This window comes from Giraffa tippelskirchi, chromosome 1, assembly GCF_054371585.1.
Source record: "Giraffa tippelskirchi isolate mGirTip1 chromosome 1, T2T-mGirTip1v1.2.pri, whole genome shotgun sequence".
Classification (NCBI taxonomy): Eukaryota; Metazoa; Chordata; class Mammalia; order Artiodactyla; family Giraffidae; genus Giraffa; species Giraffa tippelskirchi.
The window spans coordinates 123,738,033-123,762,382 of NC_137275.1; the positions used below are offsets into that span (position 1 = coordinate 123,738,033).

General features: G+C 40.2%; 1 long non-coding RNA gene across 1 annotated transcript in view; it reads right to left on the reverse strand.

The window, feature by feature from the left end:
* Nucleotides 1–24,350, reverse strand: part of LOC145508065 (uncharacterized) — a 157,496-nt gene that overhangs the window by 11,639 nt on the left and 121,507 nt on the right. Inside the window, exon 4 of the long non-coding RNA XR_014055336.1 lies at nt 21,887–22,461. This is a non-coding gene — a long non-coding RNA (uncharacterized LOC145508065). The remainder of the gene's footprint in view (nt 1–21,886; nt 22,462–24,350) is intronic.

Consider the following 24,350-nt stretch of genomic DNA (forward strand, 5'->3'; position numbering starts at 1 on the left):
ATTTTCCAGGCAAGTACTGGAGTGGGGTGCCATTGCCTTCTCCATATATATATATATATAAATATATATATATTATATAATTATATATATATTATATATATATGTATACAATTATGACTGACTGACATTGTCTGGCAGAACCAACATAGCATTGTAATTATCCTCCAATTAAAAAGTAAAAAAAAAAAATTCATACAAACTGATTTACAAAAAAGAAACAGATTCATAGACTTAGAAAAGCAACTTATAAATATCAAAAAGGAAAGTTAAGGAAAGTTAGTGGGGAAGGATAAATCAGGAGGCTGGGTTTAACATATACACTCTAATGTATATGGAACTTTACTGAACACACTGTAATAATCTATATGGGAAAAGAACCCAAAAAAGATCTATACATAACTGAATCAAGTTCCTGTACACCTAAAACAAACAAAACATCAGAAATCAACTCTTCTTCCAATATATATAAAAATCAAAATACAAAAAATAAAAAGTGGGGGCGTAAAGACACGCTGCTGCCTTGTGGCCATTTTCTGTAACAACTAGAAGACAAGTGCTTATGGGCTTTTAATATTCACAAAGCCTGTGGGGCTGGAAAGGATATCTGCCCTCAAGAAGTGTCCTGGAGCTAAATCATCAGCTGGTAAAGAATCCGCCTGCAATGCGAGAGACCTGGGTTCTATCCTTGGCTGGGAAGTTGCCCTGGAGAAGGGAAAGACTACCTACTCCAGTATCCAAATTTGTACACTTCCCTGGTGGCTCAGCTGGTAAAGAATCTGCCCGCAATGTGGGAGACCTGAGTTCGATTCTTGTGTCAGGAAGATCTCCTGGAGAAGGGAATGGCAATTCACCCCAGTATTCTTGCCTGGAGAATTTAAAGGCTACAGTCCAAGGGATCGCAAAGAGTCTGACGTGACTGAGCAACTAACACTTTCACTTTCACTTTCAAACATCAGAGAAGAAGGGCCAGCTTACAAGAAGTCAATTTCAAGAGGTAAATCGTACTCACATTGTGTAGATAAAAAAAAGCACATGGAAAGATATTATACCTCACTTATTAAAGAAATACAAATCAAATGTACAATGAGGCAATGTCAATGATAATAGCTACTAAGAGCCCACCTGCCAATGCAGGAGACCTAAGAGTTGCAGGTTTGACCTCTGGGTCAAGAAGATCCCCTGGAGGAGGGCATGGCAACCTACTCCAGTATTCTTGCTGGGAAATCTCATGAACAGAGGAGCCTGATGGGCTACAGTCCATGGAGACGCAAAGAGTTAGACACGACTAAATCGACTTAGCACACACACACTATGGAGTTCAGTGTGGATGTTCCTTTAAAGTCTAAAAATAAAACTACCAGATGATTTGGCAATCTCACTCCTTTGTGTATAGCCTGGGAAAACTGTAACTGAAAAAGACACGTGCACCTCAGTGTTCACTACTCAATGTTTAGAATACACAGAGCTGGAAATAATCAAAATGCCCACTGGTTAATGAATGGATAAAGAAGATGTGATACATATATACACAGTGGAATAATCTCAGTCATAAATAAATGATAATAAAGCCATTTGCAACAACACAAACGGATGTAGAGATAAAATCATACTAAATGAAATAAGAAAAAAACAAACGTGGTATTATATCACTGATTCAGTTCAGTTCAGTTCAGTCACTCAGTGATGTCAGACTCTTTTGACCCCATGGACTGCATATGAGTGAACCCCTGTGTCAGGCTTCTCTGTCCATCACCAACTCCTGGAGCTTACTCAAACTCATATCTACTGAGTTGGTGATGCCATCCAACCATCTCATCCTTTGTTGTCCCCTTCTCCTCCTGCCTTCAATCTTTCCCAGCATCAGGGTCTTTTCAAATGAGACAGTTCTTTGCATCTTGTGGTCAAAATATTGGAGCTTCAGCTTCAACATCAGTCCTTTCAATGAATATTCAGGACTGATTTCCTTTAAGATTGACTAGTTTGATCTCCTTGCTGTCCAAGGGACTCTCAAGAATCTTCTCCAACACCACAGTTCAAAGCATCAATTCTTCAGTGTTCAGCTTTCTTCATGGTCCAACTTTCACATCCATACATGACTATTGGAAAAACCTTAGCTTTGACTCTACAGACCTTTGTCAATAAAGTAATCTCTCTGCTTTTTAATATGGTGTCTAGGGTTGTCATAGATTTTCTTTCAAGGAGCAAGCATCTTTTAATTTCATGGGTGCAGTCATCATCTTCAGTGATTTTGGTGGCCAACAAAATAAAGTCTGTCACTGTTTCCATTGTTTCCCCATCTCTTTGTCATGAAGTGATGGGACCAAATGCAAAGACCTTCGTTTTTTGAATGTTGAGTTTTAAACCAGCTTTTTCACTTTCCTCTTTCACTTTAATCAAGAGGTTCTTTAGTTCCTCTTCGTTTTCTGCAGTAATGTGGAATGTAAAAATGGTAAAATTGAACTTATTGATCAAATAGAAATAGGAACTTCCTTGGTGGTCCAGGAGCTAAGACTCCACATTCCCAATGCAGAGGACCTGGATTTGATCCCTGATCAAGGAACTAGATGCATATGCTGCAACTAAGATCTGGAGAAGCCATAAATAAATAAATATTAAAAAATAATAGCCTGGCATACTGCAGTCCATGGGGTCACAGAGTTGGATATGACTTAGTGACTGAACAACAAAGAAATAAATAAAACAGAAATAGAGTCACAGATATACACAAATTTATGGTTACAAATTGGAAAGGTGGTGAGCTGTGTGCTGTGCTCAGTCTCTCAGGCATGTCTGACTTGAAAGGTGGTGGACAGGGATTAATTAGGAGGCTGGAATTAATACATACACTGTTCTATATGGAAAAGAGTTAATCAATAGGGACCTACTGAACAGAAAAGGGAACTGTACTCAATATTATGTAATAACCTATATGGGAAAAAAGTTCTAAGAAGAATATATAGATGTCTGTATGTAAGTCAATCAAATTATTGTACAACTAAAGAAAACACAGGATTGTAAATCAACTATTGTCCAGTTTAAAATACAAATTAAATTCAAAAAGGAAAAAATACATACCTACTCTATGCCCTCGGGGCTTGCCTGGTGGCTCAGACAGTAAAGAATCCACCTGCAATGTGGGAAACCCAGGTTCAATCCCTGGGTTGGGAAGATCCCCTGGAGAAGGGAATAGCAACCCACTCTAGTATTCTGGCCTGTAGAATTCCATGGACAGAGGAACCTGGTAGGCTTCAGTCCGTGGGGTTGCAAAGAGTTGGACATGACTGAGTAACCAACACACACACACACACACACACACACACACTCTATGCCCTCAGGCCTCATGACCCAGGTGGGTGTCACATCCCTGGAGCCTGAGCAGACTTGGGTCCCAAAATTGGACTGGGGTGATACACAGGGTTTTGTGGACGATGTGTCAACTCCCCCCTCCCCAACCCCCAACAGGACTTGCAGTGCCTGTTCCCTCTGCACGGGTGCACACTCTCCAAGCCCAGGGGGGTCCTCCTAAAGATAAACCGAGCCTTGGGCACCCAAAGGATGGTGGTCCCTCTGGCCCTCAGTCCTATGGCTCTTTGTGCTGCGATTCCCATCTCCATGTTTCTTCCTTAGGTCGCCCCATCTCCACATGACCGCAGCCTTTACAGGCGGCTCTCCAGGGGTTGGGATATGTCTGGGGGCTAAGGGGCGTGGGGAGGAAATGACACAAGCCTTGGGTATTTAGTCAGGCCATTCCACTCCAATTTATAACCCAGGAATAGGACGTTCCCCAAGCCTGATGTTCCGCGAGAAATCAGAATGGGGCATAGAAAAATGTTCCCGCCTTGTGGTCATTTCCTGTAAAAACAACATGAAAACCAGTGCTGATGGGTTCTTCATATTTGCACCTGTGGGGCAGGAAAGGACACCTGCCCTCAAGAAATGTCTTGGGGTAGGTAATGAAAAACGACTTTTAAAAGGGGCATACTTTTAACAGCTTATTGACCAGAGACATATTAATATAGCTTTTGTTACCCAAACGTTATTGACCAGAGACATTTCAATATTTACTTACATAACAAATTGCTTGTCACTGGCGTGCAAAAATCCCTCAGTCAATAATATTTTAAGAACCCAATTTCAAGAGGTAAAATTTAGTCACATTGTATAAAAACAAGGCACACGAAAAATTATTTCTTTTTCTATTACTTTTATTGCTAATATTATTTTGCTTTATGTTATATTATTATATTGCTTAATATTATTTTTATTGCTAATTATTGGGGAAATTAAAATCCAAGCTAACAATGAGGTATCACCTCACACCAGTCAGAATGGCCCCAATCACAAAGTCTACAATCTAGAAATATTGGAGAAGGGGAGAAGAAGAGGAACCCTTCCTATCCTTTGGTGGGAATGGAAATTAAAATCCAAGCTAACAATGAGGTATCACCTCACACCAGTCAGAATGGCCCCAATCACAAAGTCTACAATCTAGAAATATTGGAGAAGGGGAGAAGAAGAGGAACCCTTCCTATCCTTTGGTGGGAATGGAAATTAAAAAAGAGTCTCTGTGAAGATAAACATGGAGTTACTTAAAAGTCTAAGAATAGAAGCTGCCCCATGATTCTGCAGTCCCACTCCTGGGTCTATAGCTGGGAAAAGCATAATTTGAAAAGACGCAGGCACCCCAACGTTCACTGCAGCACTATTAACAACAGCCAAGGCTGGGCAGCAGTGAAAATGTAGATTGATAGATAAGTGGACGAAGAAAACATGGTGAGTGTATACAGTGGAATATTTCTCAGTGATAAAGTGAAGAAATCATTCCGTTTGCAGCAATATGGAACGGACCAGAGATGATTGCACTAAGTGAAGCATGTCAGACAGCGAAAGACAACTATCATATGACATCATTTATAGATGGAATCTAAAAACTGACAAATTAGCAAATTTGCACAACAGAAAAAGAGTCACAGACTTAGGAAAAAAAAGAAACAAAACAAAACAAAACAAAACCTGTGGTTTTCAAACAGGGATGATGGGAAAGAGGGATAAATTAGGAAGTTGGAATTAATATATACACTCTTCTACATGGAAAAGAGATAATCAATAAGTACCTACTGTATGCAGCACCCTGTAATAATCTATGTGGAAAAAATCTGAAAAAGAATATATAGATGTCTAACTTTATGTGAGTGAAATTTCTGTACACCTAAAACAAACACAACAGTGTAAATGAAATAGTCTCAATTTTAAAATACAAATTAAAAAAGAAAAACAAAATGCATATTATTAATATATTTCCTCTGACTCTGTCAACCTGGCTGGTGTTACATCTCTGGAGGGTGAGCAGGGTGGGGTCCCAAGGCTAGGCTGTCATGGGACACAAGGTGTTATGGAGGATGTGCCAAGAAATGCACCCCCTTGGACCTAGAGTGCCTGTTCTCTCTGCATGGGTCCACATTCTCCAAGCCCAGGAGGGCACTCCTGCGGACAAACCAAGCCTTGTGCACCCAAAGGATGATGGACCCTGTAGCCTGGAAGAGATGTGAGAAGTTACCCCAGCTGCACGTCTCTTGTGCCAGGGATCCCCACTCAATTCTGCTTCCTTAGATTCACTCCATCTTCGAATGATGACAGTCCACTTAATTGGTGGTGTTGCAAAAACTGGGGTTTGTTTGGGGGATGAGGGGTAAGGAGAGGAAGTCTTTACACCCAGTCATTGGGTGTTTGGTCAGGTACATTCCCCTAATTTACAACCAGGAACAGGAGTTTTCCCAAAACTGCTGTGTTTTTGCATAACTAGCATGGGGTATGAAGAAATCCTGCTCTCGTGCAGTCATTTCTCACAGCAGAAACTTTAAACCTGTGCTTAGGGGCACTTCAAAGGCCTTTGGACTAGCAAAAGAGTTGTTGTTCAGTCGCTCTATCCTGTCTGACTCTCTGCGACCCCATGGGCCTGCAGCACACCAGGCTTCCCTGTCCTTCACCATCTCCCAGAGTTTCTTCAAACTCATGTCCATTGAGTCGGTTATGCAAAAGAGACAAGCCTTCACAAAATATCTTGGGGTAGGTAATCAAAAATGACTTCTAAACAGGACAGACTTTCAAGACCCCAATTTCAGGAGGCAAATTTTACTCACACTGTGTAAAAATAAAACACGTGAAAATATGTTCAACATCACTTATTACTAGCAAAATGCAAATCCAAACTATAGTGAGGTATCACCTCGCTGTAGACAGAGAGGCCATGATTAAAAAATCCACAAACAATAAATGCTGGAGAGGATGTGGAGAAAAGAGACCCCTCCTATGCTGCTCGCGGGAACATAAATTAGTAAGAGCCACCATGGAGATCAGAATGGAGGTTCCTTAAAAATCTTTTTAGAGTTACTAGATGATTCGGCAATTCCACTCCTGGGCATCTCCTGGGGAAAAACATAATTGGAAAAGATACATGCTCCCTGACATTCACTGTAGCATTGTTCACAGTAGCCTGAATTTGGAATCAGACTATGTGTCCATCGATGGATGAAAGGATAAAGAAGATGCGGTACATGTTTACAATGGAGTATTACTCAGCCAGAAAATGAATGAACTCATGCCACCTACAGCAACACAGATGGACCTGGAGGTCACCATACTAAGTGAAGTAAGTCAAACATATAAAGGCAAATATCATAAGATATTGTTGCAGTGAAAAGAAAAAAGGAGGAATGAGTTTTTCTGTTTTCCTTTCCTGAGAACAAAGAATACAGAGAACAGTGAGCAGATCTGAACATTCCTAGTTTTCTTTCTTTCTTTCTTTCTTTTACTTTAATGCTCCTAACTAACCTTTCAGTAACTAAGTTTGCTTTTCTGCCCCCTAACTCTGCAGGAGCTACACTTCACACCTATTTTTCTTGGACTCTATGCTGAATATATCCTCTACCTGGTGTTTACCCTTACAACACCCTTCCCCTTATAGTTACATATCAGAAAGAAGGCTGCAGAGCCACCTAACTACCAGACTCAATTACTGGGTTACTCATGCCAGTTTATGACTGCCTTTGAAATAATGCAAGAGGAAGAAATCAAGATCCTATCACCTTCCTAGTTTTTTAAGGTATCTCCATAGTGGCTGTATCAATTTACATTCCCACCAACAGTGCAAAAGCATTCCCTTTTCTCCACACCCTCTCCAGCATTTATTGTTCGTAGACTTTTTGATGATGGCCATTCCGACCGGTGTGAGGTCATATCTCATTATAGTTTTGATATGCATTTCTCTAATAATGAGTGATGTTGAGCATCTTTTCATGTGTTTGTTAGTCATCTGTATGTCTTCTTTGAAGAAATGTCTGTTTAGGTCTTTTTCCCACTTTTTGATTGGGTTGTTTGTTTTTCTGGTATTGAGTTGTATGAGATGCTTGTGTATTTTGGAAATTAATCCTTAGTCAATTGTTTCATTTGGTATTATTTTCTCCCATTCTGAGGGTTGTCTTTTCACCTTGCTTATAGTTTTCTTTGCTGTGCAAAAGCTTTTAAGTTTAATCAGGTCCCACTTGTTTACTTTTGTTTTTATTTCTCTTCTCTTGGATGAATGTTACAGAGGATCTTGATTTCATTTATATCATCAAGTGTTCTGCTTATGTTTTCCTCTAAGTTTTATAGTTTCTGGTCTTAGATTAGGTCTTTAACCCATTTTTATTTTACCTTTGTGTATGGTGTTAGGAAGTGTTCTAATTTCATTCTTTTACATGTAGCTGTCCAGTTTTCCCAGCACCATTTATTGAAGAGGCTGTCTTTGCCCCATTGTATATTCTTGCCTCCTTTGTCAAAATAAGATACCTGTAGGTGCATGGGTTTGTTTCTGGGCTTCCTGTCTTGTTCCATTGGTCTATATTTCTGTCTTTGTACCAGAACCATACTGTCCTGATGACTGTAGCTTTGTAGTATAATCTAAAAAGTCAGGAAGGTTGATTCCTCCAGCTCCATTCTTCTTTCTTAAGACTACTTTGATTATTTGGGGTCTCTTGTGTTTCTATATGAACTATGAAATTTTTTGTTCTAGTTCTGTGAAAAAAACTACCATTTGACCCAGCAATCCCACTCTTAGGCATATACCCTGAGGAAACCAAAACTGAAAAAGACATATGTATCTCATTGTTCATTGCAGTACTATTTACAATGGCTAGAACATGGAAGCAACTTAGATGTCCATCAACAGATGAATGGATAAAGAAGTCTGGTATATATACACAATGGGATATTACTCAGCCATAAAAGGGAACATTTTTGGATCAGTTCTAATGAGGTGGATGAACCTAGAACCTAGCATACAGAGTGAAGTAAGTTGGAAAGAGAAAGATAAATATCGTATTCTAACACACATATATGGAATCTAGGAAAATGGTACTGAAGAATTTATTTACAGGGCAGCAATGGAGAAACAGATAGAGAATAGACTTATGGACATGGGGAGAGGGGAGGGGAGGGTGAGATGTATAGGAAGAGTAATATGGAAACTTATATTACCATATGTAAAATAGATAGCCAACAGGAATTTGCTATGACTCACGAAACTCAAACAGGGGCTCTGTATCAACCTAGAGGGGTGGGATGGGAGGGAGATGGGAGGGAGGTTCAAAAGGGAGGGGATATATGTATACCTATGGCTGATTCATGTTGAGGTTTGACAGAAAAAAAACAAAATTCTGTAAAGCAATTATCATTCAATAAAAAAATAGATAAATTAAAAAAAACCCCTATCACCTTTGTTCCTCACCACTGACTCCTGACTGCAAACCCTTGCCTTATATAAGCCTCTTGACTCCTCATGGAGTGGGGCACATTTCTTGAGGCATGAGCCTACTGCATTCCCCTCTCTGCCAGCTGAGAATTAAAGCCACCTTTCTTTTTCCTCCAAGGTCTGTCTCCATATTTTTCATTTGGCTTTGGTGGGCAGAGAAGGCCAAGATTTTGGTCAGCAAAAATATCACTTATGGGTGGAATCTAAAAATTGATACAAATGAACCAGTTTACAAAACAGAAATAGACTCATAGACATAGAAAACAAACTTATGGTTACCAAACAGGAAAGGTCATGGAGAGGATAAATTAGGAGGTTGGAATTAGCATATACAGCCTTATATTATGGCAGAGAGTGAAGAAGAACTAAAGAGCCTCTTGATGAAGGTGAAGGAGGAGAGTGAAAAAGTTGGCTTAAAGCTCAACATTCAGAAAACTAAGATCATGGCATCTGGTCCCATCACTCCATGGGAAATAGATGGGGAAACAGTGGAAACAGTGTCAGACTTTTAATTTTGGGGGCTCCAGAATCACTGCTGATGGTGACTGCAGCCATGAAATTAAAAGACGCTTACTCCTTGGAAGGAAGGTTATGGCCAAACTAGATAGCATATTGAAAAGCAGAGACATTACTTTGCCAACAAAAGTCCGTCTAGTCAAGGCTATGGTTTTTCCAGTGGTCATGTATGGATATGAGAGTTGGAGAGTGAAGAAAGCTGAGTGCCGAAGAATTGATGCTTTTGAACTGTGGTGTTGAAGAAGACTCTTGAGAGTCCCTTGGACGGCAAGGAGATCCAATCAATCCATCCTAAAAGAGATCAATCCTGGGTGTTCATTGGAAGGTCTGAAGTTGAAGCTGAAACTCCAATACTTTGGCCACCTCATGTGAAGGGTTGACTCATTGGAAAAGATCCTGATGCTGGGAAGGATTGGGGGCAAGAGGAGAAGGGGACAACAGAGGATGAGATGGTTGGATGGCATCATTGACTCGATGGACATGGGTTTGGGTGGACTCCGGGAGTTGGTGATGTACAGGGAGGCCTAGCATGCTGCAATTCATGGGGTGGCAAAGAGTCGGACACGACTGAGTGACTGAACTGAACTGAACTGATAGAGAAAATAGATGATCAACAAAGGCCTACTGTATGGCACAGGAACTCAATACACTGTAATGACCCATATGTAAAAGAGTCCTTAAAAAATATATAGACATCTATGTATAGTGAATCAAGTTGCTGTACACCTAAAACAAATACAACATTTTTTAATTAACTATCCTCCAGATTAAAGTAAAAATTAAATTAAAAAACAGAGAAAAATGCCTGCTCCATCCACTTAGGCTTTGTTGACCCTGGCTGCTGTCACATTCCTGCAGGTTGAATAGGCTTGAGTCCCAAGGTTGGACTGTCCTGGGGTTGAGGGAGCTGGGGAGGATATGCCAACCAGTGCACCCCCTCCCTGTATCTGCAGTACCTTGTCTGTCCCTAAACCTGCAGCCTCGAAGGTTAGGAGCTTCACGTTTATCCCAGTACCAAACATAGCTTTGGACAGACAACCTCTGATTACTGATGGTTCAACCGATCTGGAGAAGGCAATGGCACTCCACCCCAATACTCTTGCCTGGAAAATCCCATGGACGGAGGAGCCTGGTAGGATGCCATCTATGGGGTTGCACAGAGTCGGACACGACTGAAGTGACTTAGTAGTAGTAGCAGAAACCGATAAGGAAATGTGACTTCTCTGCTTAGGTCAGGAACGCCTGGAGGAGGAAGAGGCTGAGATGAAAAGAAGAAAGAAGTTTGGGGAGAACTCTGGAGAGATGGGGCACAGGGAGGCTCACAGCCCGTCCTCTAGAATACACCGGTTTTCACACTCCATGTCACAACCGCTGCTTCACGTTTCAGGTTCCAATGCTCACGCAGTCCTGTAGCTTGAAAACTGCCAGTCCAAGACTCAAGGAAAGTATTTCTGTGTCCAGAGTCCTGCCTTTGCTGAAAGAAAATGCAGTCAGAGTATAGACAACCTGTCAGGGTGTCCAGGAACTGTGCCCCTTGAGCAGGCTGTAATTTCCCAATGGAATATTGACAACATCCAGACCAAAACTTGCTACTTTCCCTGAGGCATGGTGAGGCTTGGCGTGGCATGCTCCATTCTTTTGGGAAATGTAAGCAATGAATTATGCTTTTAATGGAAAAAAAAAACCCAAAATTATGACTTCAGGGAGGTGTTATTTCTCACACATCAGATAGACAAATATTTCAAAAGTATGACAGGCAATTTAGAAATCTGTAGAAAAAGAAAGTATCTGGAGATGCTGAAGGGTGTTAGCAGTGTCTAAAAAGAGATACATATTTAACCTTTCACACAACAATCTCACTTTTAAGAATAAACACAATTTTTATTTGTAGAGGTACATGGATGAACAAATAAAAATAAAATATGCAGAGTTTTTCATTATATTATGTGTAACAGTAAATGTTGGAAACAACCCAAACTCCCAGTCACAGCAGCGTAGAGTACAAGTGCAACTATGAAAAAGGATTTAACCATGCTTCATGGACTACACTAAAGCCATTGACTGTGTGGATCACAACAAACTGTGGAAAATTCTTAGAGAGATGGGAGTACCAGACCACTGTGTCTATCTCCTGAGAAGCCTATATGCAGCTCAAGAAGAAAAAGTTCAAACCAGACATGGAACAATGGTCTGGTTAAAAACTGGGAGAGGAACACATTGAACTGTATATTGTCACCTTGATTATTAAACTAATATGGAGAGTACATCATACGAAATGCCAGGCTGGATGAATCACAAGCTGTAATCAAGATTGCTGGGAGAAATATCAACAATCTCAGAAATGCAGATGATACCACTCTAATGGCAAGTGAACAGGAACTAGTGAGCCTCTTGATGAAGGTGAAAGAGGAGAGTGAAAAAGATGGCTTAAAACAGTCAAAAACTAAGATCATAGCATCTGGTCCCATCACTTCTATGGCAAACAGAAGGGTAAAAAGTGGAAACAGTGACAGATTTTATTTTCTTGGGCTCCAGAATCATTGTGGATGGTGACTGCAGCCATGAAACTGAAAGACACGTGCTCCTTGGAAGAAAAGCTATGACCAACCTAGACAGCATGTTAAAAAGCAGAGACATCACTTCAGCAGCAAAGGTCTGTATAGTCAAAGCTATGGTTTTTACAGTAATTATGTACAGATCTGAGACTTGGACCATAAAGAAGGCTGAGTATTGAAGAATTGATGCTTCGAAACTGCAGTGCTGGAGAAGACTCTTGAGAGTCCCATGGACAACAAGGAGATCCAACCAGTCCATCCTAAAGGAAATCAGTCCTGAATATTCATTGGAAGGACTGATGCAGAAGCTGAAGCTACAAAACTCTGGCCACCTGATGCAAAGAGCCGACTCACTGGAAAAGACCCTGATACTGGGACCAATTGAGGACAGGAGGAGAATCGGAGGATAGAGGGTGAGATGCTTGGATAGCATCACTGACTCAGTGGACATGAATATGAGCAAACTCTGAGAGAAAATGAAGGACAGGGGAGTCTGGCATTGCTGCAGTCTATGGGGTCACAAAGTTGGACACGATTGAGTGATTGAACAACAGCATAAAAAAGGATGAAAAAGATGACTGTGAATCAATATGGAATCATTCCAAGAATATATTCAGGGTTAGCAGCACACTGAGAATAGTAAGAATGAGAGTAAGACTTTCCTAAGAATTTCTTACTTATTCTTCCTCTTGAGAGTTGAAGCAAGTTTTATATATTCAAAAACTAAACATAGACACATCTGAATCAGTTCTAAGGAGGTGGATGAAACTGGAGCCTATTATACAGAGTGAAGTAAGTCAGAAAGAAAAACACCAATACAGTATATTAACGCATATATATGGAATTGAGAAAGATGGTAACGATGACCCTATATGCAAGACAGCAAAAGAGACACAGATATAAAGAACAGACTGTTGGACTCTGTGGGAGAAGGCGAGGGTGAGATGATTTGAGACAATAGCATTGAAACATGTATATTACCATATGTGAAATAGATCACCAGTCCAAGTTTGATGCATGAGACATGGTGCTCAGGGCTGGTGCACTGGGATGACCCTGAGGGATAGAGTGGGGAGGGAGGTGGGAGGGGGGTTCAGGATGGGGGACACATGTACACCTGTGGCTGACTCATGTCAGTGTATGGCAAAAACCCCCACAATATTGTAAAGTAATTAGCCTCCAATTAAAATAAATAAATAAAAAAAAACACACTAAACATAAATTGTAAAAAACTCGCTTATAAAATCAGACACAAAAGCGTACCCCTATTAGTAGTTTATTAAATTGATACCATGATGGTGTATGTTCTGTAGCTCTGAGTTCAGTTCATTGACTACGTTTTTATACAGCAATCAGTTCAGTTCAGTCGCTCCATCGTGTCCAACTCTTTGCGACCCCATGAATCTCAGCACACCAGGCCTCCCTGTCCATCACCAACTCCCAGAGTTTATCCAAACCCATGTCCATCGAGTCAGTGATGCCATCCAACCATCTCATCCTCTGTCGTCCCCTTCTCCTGCTGCCCCCAATCCTTTGCAGCATTAGGCTCTTTTCCAATGAATCAACTCTTCGCATGAGGTGGCCAAAGTATTGGAGTTTCAGCTTCAACATCAGTCCTTCCAATGAACACCCAGGACTGATCTCCTTTAGGATAGATTGGTTGGATCTCGTTGCAGTCCAAGGGACTCTCAAGAGTCTTTTCCAATACCGTAGTTCAAAAGCATCAATTCTTCGGAACTCAGCTTTCTTCACTGTCCAACTCTCTCAGCCATACCTGACGACTGGAAAAACCATAGCCTTGACTAGACGGGTTTTTTTTTTGACAAAGTAATGTCTCTGCTTTTCAATATGCTATCTAAGTTGGCCATAACCTTCCTTCCAAGGAGTAAGCATCTTTTAATTTCATGGCTGCAATCACAATCAGCAGTGATTTTGGAGCCCCCTAAAATAAAGACTGACATTGTTTCCACTGTTTCCCCATCTATTAACCATGAAGTGGTGGGACCAGATGCCAAGATCTTAGTTTTCTGAACGTTGAGCTTTAAGCCAACTTTTTCACTCTTCTCTTTCACTTTCATCAAGAGGCTCCTTAGTTCTTCTGCAATTTCTGCCACAAGGGTGGTGTCATCTGCATATCTGAGGTTATTGATATTTCTCCTGGCAATCTTGATTCCAGCTTGTGTTTCATCCAGCCCAGGGTTTCTCATGATGTACTCTGCATATAAGTAAAATAAGCAGGGTGACAATATACAGCCTCGATGTACTCCTTTTCCTATTTGGAACCAGTCTGTTGTTCCATGCCCAGTTCTAACTATTGCTTCCTGACCTGCATACAGGTTTCTCAAGAGACAAGTCAGATGGTCTGGTATTCCCGTCTTTTTCAGAATTTTCCATAGTTTATTGTGATCCACACAATCAAAGGCTTTGGCATAGTCAATAAAGCAGAAATAGATGTTTTTCTGGAATTATCTTGCTTTTTCGATGATCCAGCGGATGTTGACAATTTGATCTTGGGTTCCTCTGCCTATTCTAAAACCAGCTTGAACATCTGGAAGTTCACGGTTCACATATTGCTGAAGCCTGGCTTGGAGAATTTTGAGCATTACTTTACTAGCATGTGAGATGAGTGCAATTGTGCGGTTGATTGAGCATTCTTTGGCATTGCCTTTCTTTGGGATTGGAATGAAAACTGAACTTTTCCTTTTCCTTTTTCCAGTCCTGTGGCCACTGCTGAGTTTTCCAGACTTGCTGGCATATTGAGTGCAGCGCTTTCACAGCATCATCTTTGAAATTTTAAATAGCTCAACTGGAATTCCATCACCTCCACTAGCTTTGTTCGCAGTAATGCTTTCTAAGGCCCACTTGACTTCACATTCCAGGATGTCTGGCTCTAGGTGAGTGATCACACCATCGTGAATATCTGGGTCGTGAAGATCTTTTTTGTACAGTTCTTCTGTGTATTCTTGCCACCTCTTCTTAATATCTTCTGCTTCTTTTAGGTCCATACCATTTCTGTCCTTTATCGAGCCCATCTTTGAAGGAAATGTTCCTTTGGTATCTCTAATTTTCTTGAAGAGATCTCTAGTCTTTCCCATTCTGTTGTTTTCCTCTATTTGTTTGCACTGACTGCTGAGGAAAGATTTCTTATCTCTCCTTGCTCTTCTTTGGAACTCTGCATTCAGATGGGACTATCTTTCCTTTTCTCCTTTGCTTTTCACTTTTCTTCTTTTCACAACTATTTGTAAGGCCTCCTCAGACAGCCATTTTGCTTTTTTGCATTTCTTTTCCATGGGGATGGTCTTGATCCCTGTCTCCTGTACAATGTCACGAACCTCTGTCCATAGTTCATCAGGCACTCTGTCTATAAGATCTTGTCCTTTAAATCTGTTTGTCCCTTCCACTGTATAATCATAAGGGATTTGATTTAAGTCATATGTGAATGGTGTAGTAGTTTTCTCTACTTTCTTGAATTTAAGTTTGAATTTGGCAATAAGGAGTTCATGATCTGAGCCACAGTCTGCTCCCAGTCTGGTTTTTGCTGACTGTATAGAGCTTCTCCAACTTTGGCTGCAAAGAATACAATCAATCTGATTTCGGTGTTGACCATCTGGTGATGTCCATGTGTAGAGTCTTCTCTTGTGTTGTTGGAAGAGGGTGTCTGCTATGACCAGTGCGTTCTCTTGGCAAAACTCTATTAGCCTTTGCCCTGCTTCATTCTGTACTCCAAGGCCAAATTTGCCTGTTACGCTAGGTGTTTCCTGACTTCTTACTTTTGCATTCCTGTCCCCTATAATGAAAAGGACATCTTTTCTGGGTGTTAGTTCTAAAAGGTCTTGTAGGTCTTCATAGAATCGTTCAACTTCAGCTTCTTCAGCGTTACTGGTTGGAGCATAGATTTGGATTACTGTGATATTGAATGGTTTGCTTTGGAAACGAAGAGAGATCATTCTGTTGTTTTTGAGATTGCATCCAGGTACTGCATTTCAGACTCTTTTGTTGACCATGATGGCTACTCCATTTCTTCTTAGGGATTCCTGCCCACAGTAGTAGATATAATGGTCATCTGAGTTGAATTCACCCATTCCAGTCCATCTTAGTTCACTGATTCCTAGAATGTCGACGTTCACTCTTGCCATCTCCTGTTTGACCACTTCCAATTGCCTTGATTCATGGACCTAAGATTCCAGGTTCCTATGCAATATTGCTCTTACAGCATCAGACTTTTCTTCTATCATCAGTCACATCCACAGCTGTGTATTGTTTTTGCTTTGGCTCCATCCCATCATTCTTTCCGGAGTTATTTCTCCACTGGTCTCCAGGAGCATATTGGGCACCTACCTACCTGGTGAGTTCATCTTTCAGTGTACTATCTTTTTGTCTTTTGTCTTCATACTGTTCATGGGGTTCTCAAAGCAGGAATACTGAAATGGTTTTCCATGTCCTTCTCCAGTGAACCACATTCTGTCAGACCTCTCCACCATGACCCATCCGTCTTGGGTGGCCCTGCACGGCATGGCTTAGTTTCATGGAGATAGACAAGGTTGTGGTCCGTGTGATCCGATTAGCTAGTTTTCTGTAATTATAGTTTCAGCGTTTCTGCCCTCTGATGCCCTCTCACAACACCTACCGTCTTACTTGGGTTTCTCTTACCTTGGACGTGGGGTATCTCTTCATGGCTGCTCCAGCAAAGTACAGCCATTGCTCCTTACCTTGGACAAGGGGTATCTACTCACGACGGCTCCTTCTGACCTTGAATGTAGAGTAACTCCTCTCGGCCCTCCTGTGCCCATGCAGCCACTGCTCCTTGGACCTGGGGTAGCCCCTCTCGGCCGCCGCCCCCGGCCTCCGGCCCAGGGTAGCCCTTTTCGGCCTCCGCCCCTGGCCTCGGCCCGTGGGGTAGCTCCTCTCTGCCATGCTTCTGCACGGACCGTCGCAGCCACCTCACTATAGAGCTATAGCCTAAACCGAAGTTAACTCTACAGCAAGCAGATACACGTTACTTAGCAGGTTATTTGGACTCTAAGTTCTAAAAAGCTTTATTTGACTGTGAATGTTAGCAGATATAAGATGTTAAGTATGAACAAAATAGTATGGCTCAATTATTCCTAGAATATATTCAATTTCAGAATGAATTCTTCTGAATACCTTTTTGAGTTTGAGATGTTATCTTTTTTTATGCACAACAGTGCTGTGTTAGTAGTTGCCCACTTAAGGAACAATGTATGACAACCAAATCTCTCTAATTTTGGCAAGAATATTCTTTTGATTGTTCAGATACATGTTCATGCAGCACATCAAGAATTAAGACACTTGCTGGGTTAAATAGGTTTCTTAGAAGTCTGGTCAAAAATGAATTTTAACCAGCCTCATTTCTTTTTCATATTCCCTGAGCTCTGAAAAGAATCTTCCTCTCATTTGAAGGAAATCTATACTTTCATGTTTCTTTGAAAAGTTCTGTTCTACTAGTGAAGTTGCTCCCCTTGAGAAGTCAGACATTTTATATATTGTGCACATAGCTTAATTGAAGTTACACTAGTATGAACAGCTATGACCAATTTGTATGGAATTAACAACTCTCTTATTACTATTGCCTGGCAAACAGGATTTGTGAAATAAACAAGCAAGCAAGCAAATATGGGTTGAAGTAATTTTTCTTACTTCAGAGATACTAAGATGTGAGAAAAATATTTTGAACTAATGAACTAGGGTGACTCAGTTTCCAAAGGTTGTTTTAATATTCTGGAGTATTGTAAAATATACATTCTGGAGTACTGGAGTAAAATATACACTCTGGAGTACTGTAAAATAAACGTATATATTCATACATTTGTAAAATATATAAAGTATTTTTCATTAAGCATTATCCATTCATTGCAAGTCTGAAGAGTTACCTAGTCAATAATAACCAGTATATATACTCTTAAAAATGTCATGACCTTCTCCTTTTATTAGACTTCTGGAGGAAGACCATTCTATGCTTAGGAAAAGCCAGTGTCGAGGTTGTGAGGCAGGAGGACAATAGGAAATCAGAAAGAGTGCTGACAACAGCAGGGATGCTCTAATAGTTATCTTAAACAACACGCTTTTCAGATGGGGCAGAAGGAAATTGATTTAAAAGTCATGATTTCTGCCCATGGTAAGGCTTTTTGAATATCTCTAGAATAACATTGACTCTCTAGGCTGTGTTCTTGGCCATAATCCTTGGTGGGAGGCATGTGGTCACAGCACTGACACCTCCTTCCCCTTAGATGTCTGGCTTTTTCCAAGGTTTCTGGACTTTACTAGACACATTCAAAATCCAACTAGCTGGCATCTCTGTGTCCACTCTGTGTGGAGAGAGAAAAAGTGCAACAGATTCCCGGTGTACACAGACAGCACAAGCCTGAGACTGAATATGATGGACTGCACTCCTGTAGTTTGTGGATTTTGTTACATGACACAGCTGATTATGAGAATGGGAGATTATCTTGGGCGAATCTGATGTGATCGGGTTTGCCCTTTACTAGCAGACAGTTTACTTGGGGTGCTTGCAGAAGACAAAATGGTGCTTCCAAGATAGCCTGTGAAAGTGTCCGTCACTCAGTCATGTCCTACTCTATGCAGCTCCACAAGGTTCCTCTGTTCTTGGAATCCTCCAGGCGATCTTCCCCACACAGGGATCAAATGTGCATCTCCTGCAGTTCCTGCATCAGCAGGTGGATTCTTTACCACTGAGCCACGGGGGAAGACCTTACATACAGGAGAACCTCCATAACACTATTAGCTAAATTATCTGCAGGAATATTGCAGGCCAGAAGGGAGTAGCATTATATACTGAAGTATTAAAAGGGGAAAACCTACAACATTGGATTCTCTACCCCAACAAGATTATTACTCAGAAGAGAAGAGAGAGAAAGAATTTCTCAGACAGGCAAAAACTAAAAGTTCATCAATACTAAAACTACTCTAAAAGAAATGTTAAAGTATATTTGCTAAGTGAAAAAAAAAATTCAACAATAAGAAGTAAAAATCTATAGGAAAGAAAAAAAACCACTAGAAACAGCAAACACATAATAAAGCCTGTGGGTAAACCATTAAAATAAGCTAGAAAAAAAAATGAAAAGAACACTATAATATCAATTATAACTACAATAAAACAAAGAATAAATGTGAAGATGTAAAATATGACAACAAAAACAAAACATGGGGAAACAGAATTAAAAAACTAGGTTTTTTAGAATGTGTTTGTAATTAAATCACTATCAGTTTTGAAAAAGCAGATATAAATCATACTTTATAAATATCTACAAGATATTCTATCCAAAAATAGCAGAATACATGCCCTTTTCAAGTGCACATGGAGCTTTCTCCATAATGAATAACATGGTTAGTCACAAAACAATTCATAACAAATTTAAAATGATAGAAATTATACTGAGCATTTTTTCAACAACATGCTAAAAACTGGACATCAGTAACAGGAAGCAAAATGGGAAAAACACAAATACATGGAGACTAAGATGACTGGCTCAGATCATGCCCTCCTTATTGCCAAATTCAGACTTAAATTGAAAAAAGGAGGGAAAATCACTAGGCCTTTCAGGTATGATCTAAATCAAATCTCTTACAATTATACAGTGGAAGTGACAAAGAGATTCAAGGGATTAGATCTGATAGACAGAGTGCCTGAAGAGCTATGGATGGAAATTCATGACTTGTACAGGAGGCAGTGATCAAGGTCATCTCCAAGAAAAAGAAATGCAAAAAGGCAAAATGGTTGTCTGAAGAGGCCTTATAAACTGCTGTGAAAAGAAGAGAAGCAATCGACAGAGGAGAAAAGGAAAGATACACCCATCAGAATGCAGTATTCCAAAGAATAGCAAAGAGAGAAAAGGTAACCTTCCTTAGTGATCAATGCAAAGAAATAGAGGTAAGCAATAGAAAGGGAAAGACTAGAGATCTCCTCAAGAAAACTGAGATACCAAGGCAACATTTCATGCAAAGATGGGGACAATAAAGGACAGAAATGGTATGGACCTAAACAGAAGCAGAAGATATTACGAAGATATTACGAAGAGGTGGCAAGAATACACAGACTATACAAAAAAGATCTTCATGACCCAGATAATCACGATGGTGTGATCACTCACCTAGAGCCAGACTTTCTGGGGTACAAAGTCAAGTGGGCCTTAGGAAGCATCACTGCAGACAAAGACAGTGGAGGTGATGGAGTTCTGTTGAGCTATTTGAAATCCTAAAAGATGATGCTGTGAAAGTGCTGCACTCAATATGTCAGCAAATTTGGAAAACTCAGCAGTGCCCACAGGACTGGAAAAGGTCAGTTTTCATTCCAATTCCCAAAAAAGGCAATGCCAAAGAATGTTCAGAGTGCTGCACAATTGCACTCATCTCACACACTAGCAAAGTAGTGCTCAAAATTCTCCAAGTTAGGCTTCAACACTACATGGACCAAGAACTTCCAGATGTTCAACCCAGATTTAGAAAAGTAAGAGGAACCAGAGATCAAATTGTCAACATCCATTGGATCACAGAAAAAGCAAGAGAATTTCAGAAAAAACATCTACTACTGCTTCATTGACTACACTAAAGTCTTTGACTGTGTGGATCACAACAAACTGGAAAATTCTTAAAGAGATGGGAATACCAGACCATCTTACCTGTCTCTTGAGAAACCTGTAGACGTGTGAAGAATCAACAGTTAGAACCGGACATGGAACAATGGACTGGTTGCAAACTGGGAAAGGAGTATGTTAAGGCTATATATTGTCACCCTGATATTTAACTTCCATGTAGATTACATCATGCAAAATGCCAGGCTAGTTGAAGCACAAGCTGGAATCAAGATTCCTGGGAGAAATATCAATAAGCTCAGATAGGCAGATGATACCACCCTTATGTCAGAAAGCAAATAGGAACTAAAAAGTCTCTTGAAGAAAATGAAAGAGGAGAATGAAAAAGGTGGCTTAAAACTCAACATTCAAAAAGTGAAGATCATGGCATCCTGGCCCATCACTTCATGGCAAATAGTTGGGGAAACATTGGAAACAGGGACAGATTTTATTTTCTTAGGCTCCAAAATCATGGCAGATGGTGATTGCAGCCATGAAATTAAAAGACACATTGCTCCTTGGAGAAAAGCTATGACCAACCTAGACAGCATATTACAAAGCAGAGATATTACTTTACCAACAATTGTCCATATAGTCAAAGCTATAGTTTTTTCAGTACTGAGGTATGGATGTGAGAATTGGACCATAAGGTAGGCTGAGCACCAAAGGATTGATATTTTTGAACTACGGTGTTGGAGAAGACTCTTGAGAGTCCCTTGGACTACAAGGAAATCAAACCAGTCAATCTTAAAGGAAATCAATCCTGAATATTCACTGGAAGGACTGATGCTGAAGCTCCAATACTTTGGCCACCTGATGCGAAGAGCTGACACATTAGAAAAGGCCCTGATGCTGGGAAAGATTGAAAGTAGAAGGAGAAGGGGATGACAGGATGAGATGGTTGGATGGCATCACTGACTCAGTGGACACGAGTTTATGCAAGCTCTGAGAGATGGTGAGGGACAGGGAAGCCAAGGCATGCTGCAGTCCATGGGTCGCAAAGAGTTGGAGATGACTGAGCAGCTATACAACAATGGAGACTAAATGATAGGAGAGTAAAAAACAAGCAAACAAAGAAAAAAACAGAGGGTCAATGTAGAAAGCAAAGAGTAAATCAGAAAACACCTTGAGACAAGTGAAAGTAAAAAACACCCCAAAATCTATGGAATACAGTAAAGCAGTTCCAAGAGGGAAATTTATGACAATACAGATCTACTTAAAGAAAGAAGAAAAATCTTAAACATTCTTACTTACCATCTATATGAATTCTAAAGAAGAATAAACAAATCCAGAATCACCATGAGAAAGGAAACATAAAATCACAGAGGAAATATAGACAAAGTAATATAAAAGATCTATGAAACCAAGAGTTGGTTTTGAAAATAATAAACGATATATAAGTCTTCATCCAGGCTCACCAAGAAAAGAGTTGTTGTTCGGTGACTCAGTCATTCCCGACTCTTTTTGACCCCATGGACCGCAGCCCGTCAGGCTTCCCTGTCCTTCACCATCTCCCGGAGATTGCACAAGCTCATGTCCATGGAGTCAGTGAAGCCATTCAACAATTTCACCCTCTGTCATCCCATTCTCTTCCTGCCTTCAATCTTTCCCGGCATCTGGGTCTTTTCTAATGAGTCAGCTCTTCGCATCAGGTGGCCAAAGTATTGGAGCTTTAACTTCAGCATCTGTCCTTCCAATGAATATTCAGGGTTGATTTCCTTTAGGATTGACAGGTTTAATCTCCTTGCAGCCCAAGGGACTCTCAAGAGTCTTCTCCAACACCACAGTTCAAAAGCATCAATCTTCAGTGCTCAGCCTTCTTTATGGTCCAAATCTCAAGTCCATACATGACTATTGGAAAAACCATAGCTTTGACTATACAGACCTTTGTCAGCAAAGTAATGTCTCTGCTTTTTTAATATACTGTCTAGGTTTGTCATTGCTTTTCTTTCAAATAGCAAGCATCTTTTAATTTAATGGCAGCAGTCACCATCTGCAATAAAGAAAAAGAGGACTCAAATAAATAAAGTAATAATTGAAATATGAGAAATAACAACCCATACCACAGAGAAGCAAGGATTTCCAAGAGAATATTATTCACAGTTATATACCAAGAAATGGGACAATCTAGAAAAAAAATGGATAATATCTGGAAACATACACTCTTCCAATACTAGATCAGTAAGTAGTAAAAAATACAAACAGATTGATCAATAGTGGTGAAATTGAATTTGTAATCAAAATACTCTCTGCAGCAAAAGTCCAGGACTAGATGGCTTCACAGGGACATTCCAAGCTAATACTTATCCTTTTTGAATTATTTCAGAAATTGAAGATAAAGGAACATCCCTTAATTTATTCTATGAGGCCACCATTACCCTGAGATGAAAACCAAGGACTCTAAAGAAGGAAAATTATAGGCCAATATCTCTGATGAATATAGATGTAAAAATCATCAACAAAATACTAGTAAACCAAATTCAACAACACACAAAAATGAGTATAAACCATAATCAGCTGGGTTTTATTCCAAGGAAACAAGGATGTTTCAGCATCCACAAACCAAACAATGTGAACTTTCATGTTAAAAAAAATAAAGGATGAAAACCACAGGATCAACAGATGCAGAAAAAACAGCTGTCAAGAATTAGCATCCATTTATGATAAAAAATCTTAATAAAAGGGGCATTAAAGGAAATACCTTAACATAATGAAGGCCAATTATGACACAGGAATAGTTACTATCATACTCAGTGGGGGAAAGCTTCTCCTTTAAAATAAGAAACAAGACAGGATGCCCCCCTTTACTACTATTTAACATAATAATGAGGTCCTAGTCATAGAGGTCAGACAATAAAAATAAATAACGACATTCAACTTGCAAGGGAAGAGTTAAAGTTGTCCCTATTTGCAGATGACATGAAAATAGACATGCTGCTGATTGCTATTTAGTTGCTAAGTTATGTCTGACTCTTTGCAACCCCATGGACTATAGCCTGCCATGCTTCTCTACCCATGGGATTCTCTAGGCAAGAATACTGAAGAGGGTTGCCATTTCCTTCTCTAGGGGATCTTCCTGACCCAGGGATTGAACCCATGTATCCTCCTTGGCAGGTGGATTCTTTACCACTGAGCCACCTGATAATATACATTAAAGATCCTAAAATCTTCATCAAAAAACTACTGGAATAAATGGATTCAGTTAAGCTTCAAGATAAAAGATAAACATACAGAAATCTGTTGCTTTTCTATATACTAATAATCAATGATCAGAAAGAGAAAGCAAGAAAACAATCATGTTTAAAATCATGGAAGCAACCTAGATGTCCATCGGCAGACGAATGGATAAGAAACCTGTGGTACATATACACATGGAATATTACTTAGCTATTAAAAAGAATGCATTTGAATCAGTTCTAATGAGGTGGATGAAACTGGAGCCTATTATACAGAGTGAAGTAAGTCAGAAAGAAAAACACCAATACAGTATATTAACGCATATATATGGAATTGAGAAAGATGGTAATCATGACCCTATATGTGAGACAGCAAAAGAGACACAAATGTAAAGAACAAACTGTTGGACTCTGTGGGAGAAGGCGAGGGTGGGATGATTTGAGCGAATAGCATTGAAACATGTATATTACCATATGTGAAAGAGATCGCCAGTCCAGGTTCGATGCATGAGGCATGGTGCTCAGGGCTGGTGCACTAGGATGTCCCTGAGTGATGGGATGGGGATGGAGGTGGGAGGGAGGGTCAGGATGGGGGACACATGTACACCCATGGCTGATTTATGTGAATGTATGGCAAAACCACCACAATATTGTGATTCAGTTAAGTTCAGTTCAGTCACTCAGTCGTGTCCGACTCTGCGACCCC